This window comes from Euprymna scolopes, chromosome 9 (genome assembly GCF_053919585.1).
Source record: "Euprymna scolopes isolate OS-2025 chromosome 9, ASM5391958v1, whole genome shotgun sequence".
In the NCBI taxonomy this organism is placed as follows: Eukaryota; Metazoa; Mollusca; class Cephalopoda; order Sepiida; family Sepiolidae; genus Euprymna; species Euprymna scolopes.
The window spans coordinates 70,543,558-70,560,232 of NC_136490.1; the positions used below are offsets into that span (position 1 = coordinate 70,543,558).

A 16,675-nucleotide genomic window follows, 5' to 3' on the forward strand; every position below is an offset into this window, starting at 1 on the left:
ATGCATGCTGTCCCAGGGCTAGAATATATTAAAACAGCGTTGTGGAAAGTTTAGTTTGAAGTTATGAATAGTTTACTCTGATTCGCATTTAGTGATTGAAAAATAATATCAGCTTAGTCAGTTTGGAAATCACTTTCTAGCATACAAATATGAAACATAAATCTATGTCTACCTTTACTCTTTCAGTAATTGACTGATAGTAGAGTAAACTAGCAAACTAGGAAAAAGCAATAAGCCTAAGAGAAGGAAGACTTTAAATAACATCAGTTCATTTCTGCTTATCTTAACATTGTTTCCAGTCATTATGGATGTCTCCTTTTCACTGGATTTAAGTAAAGCTGTTAGTCAGGAGTTAGGACTGTGCAACCCTTGTTTTACTATAAAGTTTTAATTGCATCACTTGTCTCTTGAGATATAATGAGGCAGTAATAATTATAAACAATATTTTTTTATAGGACTAACCTATTTTCTCACATATTCCTTCTCCCATTCCTACATATTAATTAACTTCTATTATATTTATTTATACTATACCACATTTACTAAAAAGTATTTTCTGACACTACCGTCATCTATTTTCTAACACTCCTAAATATTTTCTATTTCTTATTTTTATATTCATATTATAACAATGATTTCTACTCTAAAGTATTCTATTTCTACATAAGTTTATGCATTACCAAGTTCAGCTATTTTACATCATTAATAAATATATTCTACCATACTTCTCATATTTTATAATCATTATCAACGTTTTACCATTCCTATCTATAGCAAATTACTTCATCTTAATCTAAATTATATTACTTATAACCAAAAGTTCTATTATCTAACACTTTTACCTATTTTCTATAATTTTTATATTTCTTCAATCATACTCTCTCCTTCCACAACTTTTATGAATATGTTACCATACTTAGTTATAAAATACTACTTTATCCTAATCTAAATTACACCGCTTCTTCCAAAATATTTTATCAAATATCACACGCTCGGCAATGAGCATATCTGATAGTGCTACCGCAAGAGGCATAAATAAGAGAATTACCTTTGAAAAAATTGCCTTTGCATTAGAAGTCGCTGGGAAACGACCGGGAGGAAGGTCGATGAGATGAATTCTACACAAAAATCCTTGTAAAACCGGCCTTCACTCGGCAGAAGCTTGTGATTGTGTCAAGTGGTGAGAAAAATCCATCATTACAGGCGAAACTGAAGCTTGGGATGAATTCATTAAAAACAAAGGTAGAAAAATGCAAGACACCGGGTGAACTCGTGTAACATTTGTAACTATAATGTTTTGCTTAAAGAAAATCCCTTACCTCATTTCTACTATTTCTAAATATATTTTACCACACATTCAATCTTTTACCACTTTAAAACTTATCAAACTTTTAACACTACTACCAATAGAACTTCACATCGTAATATCGACTCAGTAAAAGATACTATTAAATACGAATGGAAGATGTTGTCTGCCGAATATTTGATGAACACTTGTGCAAGATTTAGGAAGTATATGAAGGCAGCTCTTGATAAGTTGGAGGACATATAAAATCAAAACAATTTCTATTTTGGCATATTATTTGTTTTTGCTGGGAATTAGTCATTTTAATGGATGCCAGATATTCACCTGCTATTTCAAATACTCCAACTAATATATATTTTTGAGATTCTAACCGTCCTAAATGCAATTATTTGTATTTCTCTTCTCACGTGTTTCTTCGAGTATATTTGCCAAGTACGTTTTTAAATTCTTTTTCAAGAGTTAGGTTGCTCTTATAATTACTGAAATGATGGAGATCTCCCTAAGATTCCAATTTCTTTTTATGTCCTATGTCAGACCATTATATTTTGTTATCTCCTCCATTTAAGCGCTATTTAAGCCAGCATTAATAGGTTCACTGATTTAAACTAGGGTTGCTACGTTCTTCCTCCATATTACTATGTCAGGTTTAATAGTTCAGTTTTCTATGTACATAGCTGAGGAAATGCATAGTCATAATGAATGATGTATGTCAGGGGTCGCCAAACTACTGTCTGCGAACAAGATCCGGTCCACCAATGTCCCATGAAGCTCTTATTAGAAATGTAAAAATATTTATGAAAAATTTTTTTAAATGGAAATGTGTGAAAATAGTGTTGTAGTTTTTCTTTTTGTTCAGTAAATTGTAAAAGAATAAGGTTTTGGAGAACAAGTTTCACTTAAAAGCAAAAGTAATGAGCAAAAGAGTATACAATATGGCCAGGTCATTTTTTCTTTTATTTTGGCCCATGTAGTTCTAAAAAGGCAGCAATATGGCCCCTTGTTCGAAATCTTTGGAGATCTCTGGTGTATGTCATTTCCAACTGTTCTTTCTGATACAAGTTCAAACGACTTTCTGCTACACTAAACGTTCAACTCTTTACCAGTTTTTCAATATATTTACAACTTTTTCGGCTTTTTTACTATTATGTAAATTTTCTTGTGGAAAAAAATTCTCCGAACGTTCAATAAATTAATTGATCATACACTGTCTTTCAATCCGTGCCTAAAAATAATTATGCTTCACTTCCCCATCCTGTATATTTATAACTCTATATAATATGATATTAAACCAACAGATAAAATATAAAACTAGTATAAAACTAGTCTCTACTTATTTTCTAAACCTACTTTAAAAAACTTTATCGTTTATACATGCCATCAACTACTGTAATAAATTCAATAAGTTTTAAGTACTTTTCAGGTCGTATGAATAAAAATTCATGATTACGCTTCGACTTGCCAATTATTAGTGCCTCACTCATTTTTTCCCTGGCGTATTTTTAACGATGAAGAGAATACATAAATATTTTCAACTTTAAATTTACATTTGCAATTGCTTTGCTAAAATTCTCTTATCTACAAGTTCATGGCTATCTAACATAATTACAAACTCTTACTTTGAGCAAATATACAATTTACCTATCTTTATAAATATATAAAGTAATGTCCATTGTATGCCTGTTTGTCTGCATTTATATTTGTTTGTCTGTGTATGTACTTAACTTCAACGGTTGAACAAATCAGTATCAGTAAGTTTCTGTAGAAAATGGTCTGAAAATAAAATATAATCGATATCCTCGTCTATTTGTCTGTGTGTCCCTCTCTCTCTCTCTCTCTCTCTCTCTCTCTCTCTCTCTCTCTCTCTCTCTCTCAAACATTTTTAGCTCAAAGTATCTATATAATAATAGGATAGTGTGCGTGTTATTTATTTTGTGTCACACTTACATCGAAGTGACTGTCGTTTAATTGTTATGGACTTCCATTTTTTAATAAATAATTTTACCAAGAATTCTTCATAAGTTTTGGTTTTTGTTTCGGTTTCAATTATAATTGATGGCACTTAAGTCATCTATTTTTTTCATAAGTAATTTTACCAAGAATTCTTCATAAGTTTTGGTTTTGGTTTCGACTATATCTGAAGGAGCTCAAGTTATATGTATATATACATTTTTTTTCATAAGTTTTGGTTTCGGTTTCGATTTAAGCTGATGCACTCAAGTCATATGGATATTTTTGACAAAAATCAATAGAACATTAATGTTCTCTATAATACTATATACAAAATATGCAAGAATTAAAATATCATATTTAAACATACTTTATGACCAGGCTACGCCGGGCTACGCCAGGCTACGCCGGGCTACGCCAGGCTACGCCGGGTTTCACTGCTAGCTTTGCAGTTTTAACAAAAGAGCTACAATAATATCAGAGCGTCCCCATTTATGCTGAATACAAACATCAATATATTACATATGAATGAGCCCCTGTGGAATTTCCACAGGTCCTGCTAGTAACCATATATTTGTAGATTTTGAAGCAACATTACTCAGCCTTATAACACGATGAACATTACTTTTTTAAATACAATGTTATGAGAATTCTAATTACATTACCCTTTGTTGTTTTCTTTTAGAAAATATAGAGCGTGAATTAATGAAAGTCATCCATAAATCTCAAAGATGATATTATACTTTACTTTTTATAACAAAGCCCCCGAAAAGATTAAACACAACGAATCTTTTGTAAAAGAGCCTCGTTACTAACAGAAAAATGAGTCTCTCTCAAAAAAAAAAAAAAAAAAAATAGCACCGTCAGCCATATGCATTGCAAGGGCAGGCCAGTGACCTTGTTTTGTCAGTCCTGTCTAGACATAAGTCATGTTAGTTTAGGCTTAGGGTCCAAGTTGCCATGTTGAAATTCATAAAACCTTCATTAATTGTCATACTGTATAAAATGTAGAATAAATGCCACTGTCGAACGCATTGTGGAATGATTGACAGTAGACTGTGTGAGTTTGTGTGGAAAGCAGGCATATCAGATGACATAATAAATAAGTAATAAAATGTTTTTAACAACAACGAGCATTTTGTCTATTTGGTTTCTTTTGGGGAAAGGGGGTATTTAGAATGGGAATCTTCTACAAAATATTCCAGAACTTTGCAAGGGAACAATTTATGAAGAATTCAATGATCGTAATTATAATTTAAAGCGCTTAATTTTAAGGATGTAATAATCAAATCAGATATAATAATTATCACGTATTTGAGTGTTAAGAATAATGGAGTGAAAAATGTTTCTTCTTTTCAACTATATAAAATAATACATATATTACGTTTTGTTCCTTTTTCTTTTGCCTTCTATTTACAAGGATGACTTTCATTCCTTGATAATGCCGGATGCCCCTACTTGTCTATAATAATATCCGTATTACTAAATCTATGTACTTGTCTCTAAATTATTGTGGTTATCATTTATCTATTATTTACCAGGTGGCTGAATGTAGGAACAAGAAGAGAGAGCAAGAATTTGTAGAATACCAAATAGAACCATACGATGAGATAGAAACAATGGATTTTATAAGAAAGAAAGAGGTTTTGTCACGATTTTGCCATTGCCTATGACCTCACTCAGATTGTTCACGAACCCACCCGTGTGCCCGATACACCCGATCAATACGCAAACCTCCTAGACCTTTTCCTCACAACTTCCCCTGAGCTGTGTTCATGTTCCATTCTATCTCCTCTGGGATCCTCTGACCATTCTGTTGTAGCAGTTTTAGATAAAAATGAAATGTAATAAGTCTTCAGACGTACCTCTCCACCGTACTGTATATCGATACTCTATGGCTGACTGGGATAGCTTCCGTACATTCATATCTGACCTACCTCTGCATTCCATGTTTAAAAAGGATGTGTCCTCTATAGTACCAGACCTGACCGAATGGTTAATTATAGGCATAGACCGATTCATACCATTTAAAAAATTCCAACAAAAACCTAACAGCCAGCCATGGTTCTCCCCTGAATGTGCTGCTGCCATCGCGCACATAAATCACTTTTTCCATAGCTACCAACGTAATAGATATACTGAGACTAAAGCTGCTTTCAGGACTGCCAGCAACCACTGTAAAAGAGTAATAAAACATGTAAGAGGGCTATATGCTCAGTCTGTTAAATCCAAAGTAGCTGAGCAGCAGCTTGGTTCCAACCAAATAGCAAACAGGATCTTGAACAGAAGTGTGCGTTCTATCCCAACTATCATCAACCTGAGGTCATCTCGTCAGCATCAGACAAGGCCAGACTATTTGCCAAGAACTTTGCAGCTAATTCTACCCTATACGACAATGACCATCAACTCCCTGTATTTCCTCCTATAACAGACAACACGCTATGCAACATACAAATATCTGTGCGTGAGGTCGCCAAGCTAATCAAGAGCCTTGATTCCAGTAAAGCAACTGGCCCTGATGGCATTCCAGTTATAGTGCTGAAAAAGCTCCAACCAGAACTTGCCCCCATACTTACAAAACTGTTTAAACGTTGCCTTAAGGAGAAGTGCTTTCCAAGACCCTGGAAAATCTCATCAGTATATCCTGCATTTAAGAATTCAGGTGAAAAGTCATCTCCTTCTCAGTACAAACCAATAAGTCTCCTGTGTGTCATGAGTAAGTTGTTGGAATACATATTAAATAAAGAAGTAGTCAACCACCTCAACAAAAACAACCTTCGTAGTGACATGCAATATGGTTTCCGCTCTGCAAGATCTACAGCAGATGTGCTAACGGTTATATTACACAGGATTAGTGAATCTCTTGACAAAGGTTTCCTTTCCAGGGCAATTGCTCTTGACATATCAAAGGCCTTCGATAAGGTATGGCATAAGGGCCTACTTCACAAGATTTCCAGCTACGGTATTACTGGAAATGTTTTCTCAATCATTAAATCATTTCTCTCCGATAGGTTCATAAGAGTAGTGGTTGATGGGCAGAAATCAGAGGCCCACAGTATTAATGCTGGAGTCCCTCAGAGGTCGATCCTGGGTCCAACTCTCTTCCTGATCTACATCAATGATCTCTCAAAACACATACTTAAATTATTCGTTGACATCTATGCTGATGACACGACCATCTATGGCAACACATCAAAGGCCATAAATGATAAAGTTCTCTCTGATTCTCTCTCCTCTGATCTTGAGCACATGGTACAATGGGGGAAGAGGTGGCTGGTCACTTTTAATGCATCCAAAACCAAGCTTCTATATTTACATCATCAACGCTCTGATCCCCATCTGGCATCAATTGAAATGGATAGTTCTCATCTTGGAGAGGCTCCATGTTTTGACAAGCTTCTGGGTTTCACCTTTACTCCTGATCTGAAATGGAACACGTACATCAAATCTGTTGCCAGGGACGCTGGGAAAATGGTGGGATCCTTCTACTGCTCCAGAAGATATCTCACTACTGATGCAATTATCTATCTATATAAAAGCCAAGTACGTCCAAGGATGGAGTACTCCTGCCACATCTGGGCAGGAGCTGCTAAAAACAGCCTATCCTGCCTTGACAGAGTACAAAATAGACTTCGTGGTTTAGTGGGGGATGCCCTTTTCTCTTCCCTGCAACCTCTCTCCCACAGAAGAGAGGTTGCGAGCCTGTCTTTGTTTTATCGCTATTTCCATGGCAGGTGCTCGTCTGAGCTCCAACCCCTCGTTCCCCCTCGCCAATCTTTCACGAGAAACACCCATCTGGCTGAAACTGCTGTCAATAATTTTCCCCAATCTTTATCTGTGCCTAAATCCAAACGTAGATTCCATGAGCAAAGCTTATTTCTTAGAACTGCACGCCAGTGGAACTCTCTGCCGCTTGCCTGTTTCCCACCTGACTACAACTTGGACGTCTTCAAGTCCAACATAAACAAACTCCTGACAAACCGCCCCCTTAAGTAAGACACTCTATCAAAACCCCCAATACTAATGATTACTACAATACTATCTCATTGATTACTGTACACGCCGTAACCCTTATCCCTGAGTGGCCTTCAGGCCTTGATAAGTGGTGACCCCCATGTAAAAAAAAAGAGCCGATAGGATAGGGAAATGGAGTTAGACGAAATAGTGAAAAGAACAGAAAGAAATAGGGAAACAACTATATTACAATATTAAGTGAAAAGGAAGAAAGAGCAAAAAATAAAGCAAAGTGTGCGGAGAGAAAGAACAAATATTGTGAGAAATGAAAGAAAAACTAAAGGAGCTAAAGGGAGAAATAGTAATGAAAGAAATATACAGTTTGACCCACAAGTTACTGGGCAATCAAAACAGTTTTAGTTCAAATTATAACTATGGACATTTTGTGAAACTACATTATCCAAAGTGCTTAAGTAAGTGGGTTTCATTTTGACGTTCCGGTTTTTCTGACTCGTTCTGTATTTAAAATAGAAGAAATAGAGCAGAGTAGATAAAAAAAGAAACTGCACAATTAACTTAATGCTTTGTGTGCTTGCAAATGGAACCAATGATCACATGAAAAACTAAAGAGTAATACATGATGCCTCGTTGTTACACACTCAACATTAAAAGAGGAGAATCAAGGGTGAGTGGAGCAATTCAAGAAAAGGACCGGAGCTCTCTCTCGTATATCGCAGTGTAGTGGCCAAAGAAAAGGTCTATCTATTTATAAAATGTTCATAAAAAAAGACAGTAAATAGAAAAGAGCAAAATGCAAACAAAAAGGAGGAAAAACAAATAAAGAAAAGAGGATGCAAAAGAAGCGACAATAAAAAAGAGGGGAGAGTGAAAAGTAACAAAGAAAGAGAAGATAATACAGAAAAGAGACCGTGAGCAAAAAAGAAGAAAATAAAAGAAAGGAAACTGAGGTAGGAAATAAAGAGGAGTTAGAAAGAAGACATGAAAAAAGAAAAGCTTTTTTTTTACTTCCATTTTTCAGCTTCATGAAATTTCAAAGCCATAATATTCTCTTCATTCATAAAAATTAAGGAAGCATTCCCCATTTCTGAATAAAATACCTTGTACTTTTATACGACAGCCAATATCAGTTATTACATTAATCACTTTCAAAATTTATTTAATGTATCAAATGTGTTATGCTAAGAAATCTCTTAAGAACTATTTATATTTAAAGGTCTTCAATATGTCATAAAGTCATTATAAGTTATTGCTGCGATCTACTTAAAGCATTTGCAGGCATTTCCCTTTGTGAAGAACGTTTCTGATTTTAAACTTTTACCCTTTTTGCTTTAAAAGTTTAACTAATTTATTTCCTTAGTTGCTTTCGTAATAGGATATAATTACATCTTGGATTCCCTTGAATTAAAGAGCAAATATGTGTATTAGTATATTAAAAAAAGTGCCTTTATTTGCATAATAACTTTTACTTGTGGAAGAAACCCGTTTTCAAATGAAATTTTACAATTAATTGAAAGTGATTTTATATATTTTAGATAAGGTATATCTATCTAAAATAGATATAGCTTGTATTAAATATATAAAACTACTTTCAATAATATATAAAGTAAAGTCTATCTTTATTCTGATTTTTGCAACTGATAGATTTTCCTTTTCTGCATAATAAATATTTGATTCTGGTTCGGTGTTTTTTTTTTATAGATCGTTGAATACTTGTGTCATAGATTATTCTGATTATTTCAGGCTATCTCACTTTATCCTCCATCTTTCAATATAGATCTTCATAAATGCATCATTAAAAACACTAAAATGTAATTTAATTAATTTAGTCGGAAATATTTTTTATATTGATACCATCTTAAAAACATATGTAATTCTGTATTCATTAATTCGTACAAAGATTTTCAAGAACATACTCCTGGAGAATGTTGAAGGTTATATCCAGTGAAACGTTGTGAATATAACAACCGAGATGAATTATCAAATTCTTAATATTGTTTCCAAAATTCCGAAACAAAATTGAGAAATTTGTGTAATTTTGAAATATCAGTTAAATGATGAGCTTTGAAGACTGATGAAAAGTTTTGATATGTTTTACACTTAAAATATTTTAATAAGAAAACCAAACATTTTCGATTTTGTGTGCAATATGGATATTCTGATATTGTAAAATTAATTGAATTTTAGCTATTTATATTTAAAGAACCTTGAATATCATAAGGCTGTAATAGATATAAATACCGAAGATGAAATATATTAATTTAAATCTTAGGTTTAAAATAAAATTAATAATAAATTAATAAAATTAGGTTTAGAATAAAGTGAGCAATAAAAATGGATATATAAATGAAAGCATCCACATTCAATAGGAAATGAGATAAAAAATAAAACAGAAACACAGTCATCGAGTGAGAGAGAGAGGGAGAGATAGATAGATACAGAGAGAGAGAGAGAGAGAGAGAGAGAGAGAGAGAGAGAGAGAGAGAGAGAAAGAAATGTCACATTTGCTATATTTTAAGACTGTCATTTTTATATCACTGGTCAAGTGCATCAGGAATATTTATTTGAACAATATAGAAGAACAAAAAATAAAAAAAATAACATTAATTCATGGACTTGTTGAAATCTAAGAAGGTTTGCAAAAAATATATATCTGTATATCTGAACTCTCCCCAGGCTATCCAATCACTGGCACTAATTCCGGTAAAAATGCTTAACTTGGAGCTAAGCCAAGAATTTGACTCTTTCTATAAATGGTTGGCATTATAGGACAGTATTTGCAGATGGGTGATTATGGCTTATGATTCAAGAAGTTAGAAATGATCAGAAAATATTTCTTCATCATTTTCCTCCCCGTCCAACTCGGTGTTTTATTATGTTCAGCCCTCAATGCTTTGCTTGATTGATTAGTTGCATAGTAATTTGAGTCACATGGTATGAGATAAATTCCCCACCAGTAGCGAATTGGTTGAGAGGGTTGGGTAGGACGAAGAAGAGACATTGACCAGTTAGCATAACAAGTATGAGTTTTGGGGAAGAGCTAATGGATGCTGCACATGACTCTCCGGCAGCCATCATTGTGGCCATACTGGCCGTAGGCTACTTTCTGCCTAACTAGGGCTTCTCCGAATAAGTCTCAGTAACAATGCATTATCCACTGTGCAAGAAGATAGCAATCAAGGAGATTCACCTAATCAGTGAAGGCTTTTCGTAATGTTGGCAAACTGTTCACTATTTTGCTCAGAGTTTTACAAGTCAAATACACCGTACGTTATCAAAAATTTTGATGAAGAGCAGCCTTTTTATTTTCGTCTGAAATAAGATTATTATTGCAAAATGAATTCATGTATTCTTTAGGTGGATATTATGTTTTTATACTAATATGTAAAGCTTTAGATAAACTTATATATGATAACAATATATCAAGGAATATATTTTTATGTATAATAATTTTAGTTAATATACTTATTCACAATGTTTGTAAAATCTTCATTACTTTTCGGGAATTTTGCAAGTAAAAATACATTTATCGTTACTAATATAAATTCTGTCAAATTAGATTCAGGTAATATATTCCAATAGATTAACTTATTTCTTTCAGTTCATCTTTCAAATGACTTATATGACAAATAATAATAAATCATGCTTCAGCTTCAAACCCATGCCTGCACTCAGAGTAATTATCTAGATGAGACTTTGTTGGAAACAATGTTGCTGTCCAAACGTCATCCATAGTATAGACATCTTCAGAAATTATGAACGCAGTGTTATTATAAACACATTATTGAGTAAAGATCGCATAATTGTGTCAAACTGCTTAATATTTTGTTTGGCGTTTTCTAAGTCAAATACATTCATATTTTATGGAAAACACATCTATCCCGGCAAGCGTTTTGTTTATTTTACAAAAGAGTCACCACTTGTCAAGGCTTGGAGGCTACTCAAGGATAAGGGTTAATGAGTGTACAATAGTCAAGGGAAAATATTGTAGTAATCGTTAGTAGTGGAAATTTGGTAAATTAGATTATTTAAGGGGATGACTCATCAAGAACTTTTTCACATTGGACTTGAAGACGACCATATTGTAGTTATTTAGAAAGCAGGAAAACGGAGTTCACAGGCGTGCGGTTCTAAGAAAGAAGCTTTGTTCATAGAATCTACATTTAGGTTTAGGCACAGATAAAGGGTGGGGGGAAATTATTGATAGTAGTTTCAGCTAGACGAGTGTTTTTTTTTGTGAAGAGTCAGGTCAGGGGGGATAATATTGGAGCTCAGATAAGCAGTTGCCATGAAAATAACGCTAAAGCAGAGATAGGCTTGCAACGTCTCTTCTGTGAGAAAGAGGTTGCAGGGAAGGAAATAGGGCATCCCACACTAGACTACAAAGTCTATTTTGAACTCTGTGAAGGCAGGATAAGCTGCTTCTAGCAGCTCTTGCCTAGTTATGGCAACAGTACTCAATCCTTGGACGTACCTGGCTCTTATACAGGCAGCGAATTGCATCAGTAGTGAAATATCTACTGGAACAGTAAAACAAACCCACCATTTTTCTAACAGCTTTGGTAACGGATTTGATGTACATGTTCCATCTCAGATAAGGAGTAAAGGTCAGAAGCTTGTCAAAACATAGAGCTTCCCAAGAGGTGAGCCATTCATTTTGATTGACGCTAGACAGGGATCAGAGTGTTGAAGATGTAAAGATAGAGGCTTGGTTTTAAATGGATTAAAATTAATCAGCCACCTCTTTCTTCATTACACCACGTGATCAAAATCAAAGCAGAGAGTATCAGAAAGAAGTTGGTTGTTTATAACTTATAGAGTGTGGCCATAGAACGTAGTGTCATCAGCATAAATGTCTACGAAGGATCTTAAGATGTGATTTGGGAGATCATTGATGTAGATTAGGAAGAGAGTTGGGCCCAGGATGGACCCCTGAGGGACTACCGGGATTAATACTGTGAGTTTCTGATTTCTGCCCCTCAACCACTACTCTTATGAACCTATCAGAGAGAAATGATTTATTAATTGAAAAGATATTTCCAGCTGTTCTGTAGTGGGAGATTTTGTGGAGTAGACCTTTATTTCATACCATACCAAATGCCTTTCATATGTCAAGAGCAATTGCCTTAGAAAGGAAGCCTCCATCGAGAGATTTGCTAATCCTATGAGATATAATTGTTAGCACATCAGCTGTAGATCTAGCAGAACATAAACCATATTGCGTGTCACTGAAGAGGTTATTTTTACTGAGATGGTTGACTACTTCTCTATTTAACGCAGATTCCAACAACTTACTCATGATGCGAAGGAGACTGATTGGTCTGTATTGAGAAAGGGATGACCGATCATCGTAATTTTTATGTCATATAGCATTTTTTCAGACAGAGGAGGAAATACGGTTGGCAGCCCTAATTGCATAGGGTAGAATTAACTGCAAAGTTCTTGGCAAAGAGTTTGGCTTTGTCTGATACTAACAAAATTACCTTAGGTCCATTGATGATGGTTGGGATAGAGCAAACATTTCTATTCATGACCCTGTTTGTTATTTATTCATCTAAATAAACTTTTAATGGACAAAATTACTTCTGAGTTTTCTCCATCTCTCCGAAATACTAGTACAATGTGATAATACTAAAACAGCAGTGACATTAGGGTATAGGAATAGACTACAAAAGATACATCAAAATAAATGAGACTAAGACAAACAGTTATGAGTTAGAAAAGACAAAGAGTGTATCAATAGGGATTTATAAACAGCAGAAGGAACAAACAGAAAAACAGTGAAATGAACTAGAATAGGACATCAAGAAAATATGTCTATATCATTGTAATGCTGGTTTAGTATCATTCAACTGGAATTCAGGAGAGCTGGAGAAATGAACTCCCATTGTTGTCCATATTAGTGATTTTATTCTTATTTTTTAAATTTCTATAATCTTAATATATAAAATATAAAAATACCTACATATATAAAGATTGAGATAATTCGAAAACGATTGATTTATTATTATGGACTGTGCTAATTAAACTTAACAAAGTTATAATGTAATTATTGAAATAAGCTAAAACTAAATTGTCGACTATAGTTCATTAGCTGCTACACAGAGTTGCAAGGGAGATCGTCACTTAATTCGCAGGATTACTCCACTTGTCCATGACCCTTCGCTTATAATGCTGAATGTTTAGTAATGGGCAAGTAAGGGAGCACCAAGTACCATTTTTTAAGTCTTCAGTATGATTCGACCATAGACTGAACTTCAGTTTCCCAGTCCATTAGTGAACATCCTTCCAATTATACCAAATGAGTCGGTTGCATTTCAATCAAAACAACTTGAAAATTTGAAGTATTTAAAATATTACATTTTTGTATGTTTATTTCAAACCAGTGTGTGAATTGTTTGCTCCAATGACACCGATACAAGATATTTTTTTGCCGAGATGTGGGTAGTGCAGCAATAGGTCTCTCGAGAGATTAACAGAGATTCCATAGAAAGGCTTGCTATGTGTCCCAGGAAAGAGTGAATAACATTCAACCAGGCTTGAGTGAAGGTTACCAAAATATGGAACACCTTCCACAAGTGGGCCTATGTACAGGACGTTCACTGTCCCTGCAGCACCGATGTGCTATCACACACATCCTCACAGACTGTGCTTTTAGCAACGTATGCTCCGATGTGGACCTGACAGATTCCTTGGACACTGCCCGATGATGGATCTTAAGATGGAGTGAGATGTTATGATGATAACTACAAAACAAAGAGCAATGTTTATTTCAAATTGATAAAGGTCTTAACATATATTTAATCCATAATACGTCTTAAAAATGTAAATAATGTCACATGTATAGATTACATATGTTTGTTTTTTATGCTAAGATAATAAACAATATTATCTAATAAATACTGATATAACTTTTAACACTCAGAAGAGTTCATCCATTTTTATACTGTTTTAATTATTGTTAGATTGTGTCTGTTATTTAGTACATCATATTAATCAATATGTATGCATATATATATATATATATATATATATATATATATATATATATATATATATATATATATATATATATATATATATATATATATATATATATAAATAAATTTCCTGGATAAAGACATTTTAACAAAAGCTGATATCGTAACTTGGAACTCTTGAGGAAAATCTTCCATTTTAGAAGCTGAATATTGTAATGCTTTCATTATCACGAGATGGACTCATGTTATCTCATTATCACTCTTATGGACTCATGTTATTCAATAAGTATTCCAATTTCCTGGTTTAAGATTCTATTTAACAAAGACACATATAAAAGCAAAGAATAAACCTATATTTCAAATTAAGCTCTTTCCTTTCGCAGCTAATCCATTGCACATAAAAAATTGTCTAATATATATCTGAAAGTAAAGGATAAATGTAGATCATTACAGTTAGAAAACACAATTTAGCTTGTAATGCTGTGCTATGTTCTTATAATAGCTGATAAAAATAGTATTTGTATCTAACGGAATTATATAGTTCTCAGTTCATTTTATAAGTTATTATAGACAAAGGGGGCATAGGTGGTTTAATGGATACAAATATGGAAACAACTAAGCTGAGTTCAAATCCAGTTGGATCTATTGCTATGATACTTTTGCAAAAAGTGTTAACACACTTCCACAACTATAGGTAAATGATACTTTTTTTGAGAAAACATTTTAAGTGAAGGTACAAAATCAAACTAAGTATTTCTTTTTCTGTGTATGTAAAACTAAATGAAATTTCCATTAACTGAGTTTCTTTCCAAAAATTTTCTATCCGTAGTACTCATTGGCGCAGGAATGCTTCTCTACAGATTACAACAAGCACGTCTTCATCTCCAATGTCAACAAATATTGACAAGCTGTCTCATTTTCAGTAATCATTTTTTCCATTCCATTTATCAGTACAATCCTACTATAGTATTATTTAGTATCCAACCGGGAATAACATTAGGTGTTATTCTTGAGTAACTTTTGGCCACGATAAAGAATGACTCATTGGTCTAAAATACCTATCCTCAGCAATGCTGAAAACAGTAAATTTGAATGAATAACATTTTTTCCTACAAGTAAGGGTACAAAAATAAAATTAAAAAGACCTTCAAACTTTGCAGAAAGTAATTTTTAATAGCCTTCCAGCAGGATTGCCCCCCCCACCTCCACCCTTTCTTCCCAGGTTGAGGGTTCAAAGGTAAGTAGTGCTCTAATGAATATCAATCATTATATCGCATAATCTAATGCATAAGTTTTAGTGTGCTATTAGTTTTTATGGAAAGTTAAACTAAATGTGCAAATGCTGGTCTTGTGTGTAGTAGTTAAGGGTTGTGTCTATTAAGCTATCCTCATCTGTTGGTGATGACTACGAACGAACAAGTGAGAAAAAATGAAGAAAAAAAAACAAACAATCATCATCTAAGATCAATATTGTGAAACGTGTCAAATTTATAATTTATGAAAATATCTCATAAAAACCGAAGCAGTGACAAATCCTTGAAAGATGTGTGAAGGGACTTGGGATAGTTTGAATGATTTATAAGGGAAGTATATATACATATACATGTCTCTCTCCCTCTCTCTTTATATATATATATATATATATATATATATATATATATATATATATATATATATATATATATCGCTCTCTCTCTCTCTCTCTCTCTCTCTCTCTCTCTCTCTCTCTCTCTCCACAAATATATGTGTGTATAAATATTAGTATATGAAATAGTTTGATTTTTATTTGGAAGAGGGAAAATATATCATATAAACCAGACAAAGTCAATTTATAATGAATGGTATAAGGCTGCATATTTCTTGGATTAGGAAAAAATTAATGCAAAGATTTGGTTATCAGAAAATGCATTTAAACATTGATTGAAGAGCGAACAAAAGAAAAATAAAGTGATCATATTTGCAAATGTTTTTTTAGAAAATGAGGAATTTAATTTTTTTTTTCATGTTAGTAACAGAAAATGTTTAAAAGACTTGATAATCAATACAGATCTTGAACATGTAGGGAAACATTCGGAACATCTTTATATATTAGAATTTATTTCATATCAATAATCTTGCATTCTTACAAGTGAGTTTGGTTAATGAATTATGAAAATAGATTTTCGACTAAAAGAATATCGATACCATACCATAATTTAAGTGAGAATTTTCATCTTCCTCAAAGTCAAAAGAAAATTCTGTTACCACCATTTAAGTACTGTGTAAAACCTCCAAGATAATATGGAAAAAATAAAGGCTTGAAATTTGAAGACATCTAGCAATGTTTCGAAGATGAGTAAAAAAAGTGTTCGTCAGTGTGTGACTTCTCACGAGAACTATTGTGATTAATATTATAATAACTATTTTATTCAACCAGTTTGAATGTGTTCCTGGTAACATATGTTCTTGCTTTTCTCACATTCCTTTTCTG

At 33.3% G+C, this 16,675-nt stretch overlaps 1 protein-coding gene across 11 annotated transcripts in view; it reads right to left on the reverse strand.

Moving 5' to 3' along the window:
• The window catches only part of LOC145284706 (uncharacterized), a 2,222,015-nt gene that overhangs the window by 867,412 nt on the left and 1,337,928 nt on the right, over positions 1-16,675 (reverse strand). The window contains exon 1 of one of the 11 annotated variants that reach the window (XM_080133604.1): positions 16,395-16,582. The exons of the other annotated variants lie outside the window; for them this stretch is intronic. The gene's annotated coding sequence lies outside the window, so the exon portion shown is untranslated. Of the gene's footprint in view, positions 1-16,394; positions 16,583-16,675 lie in introns of those variants that run through there. 11 annotated transcript variants of the gene reach the window in all.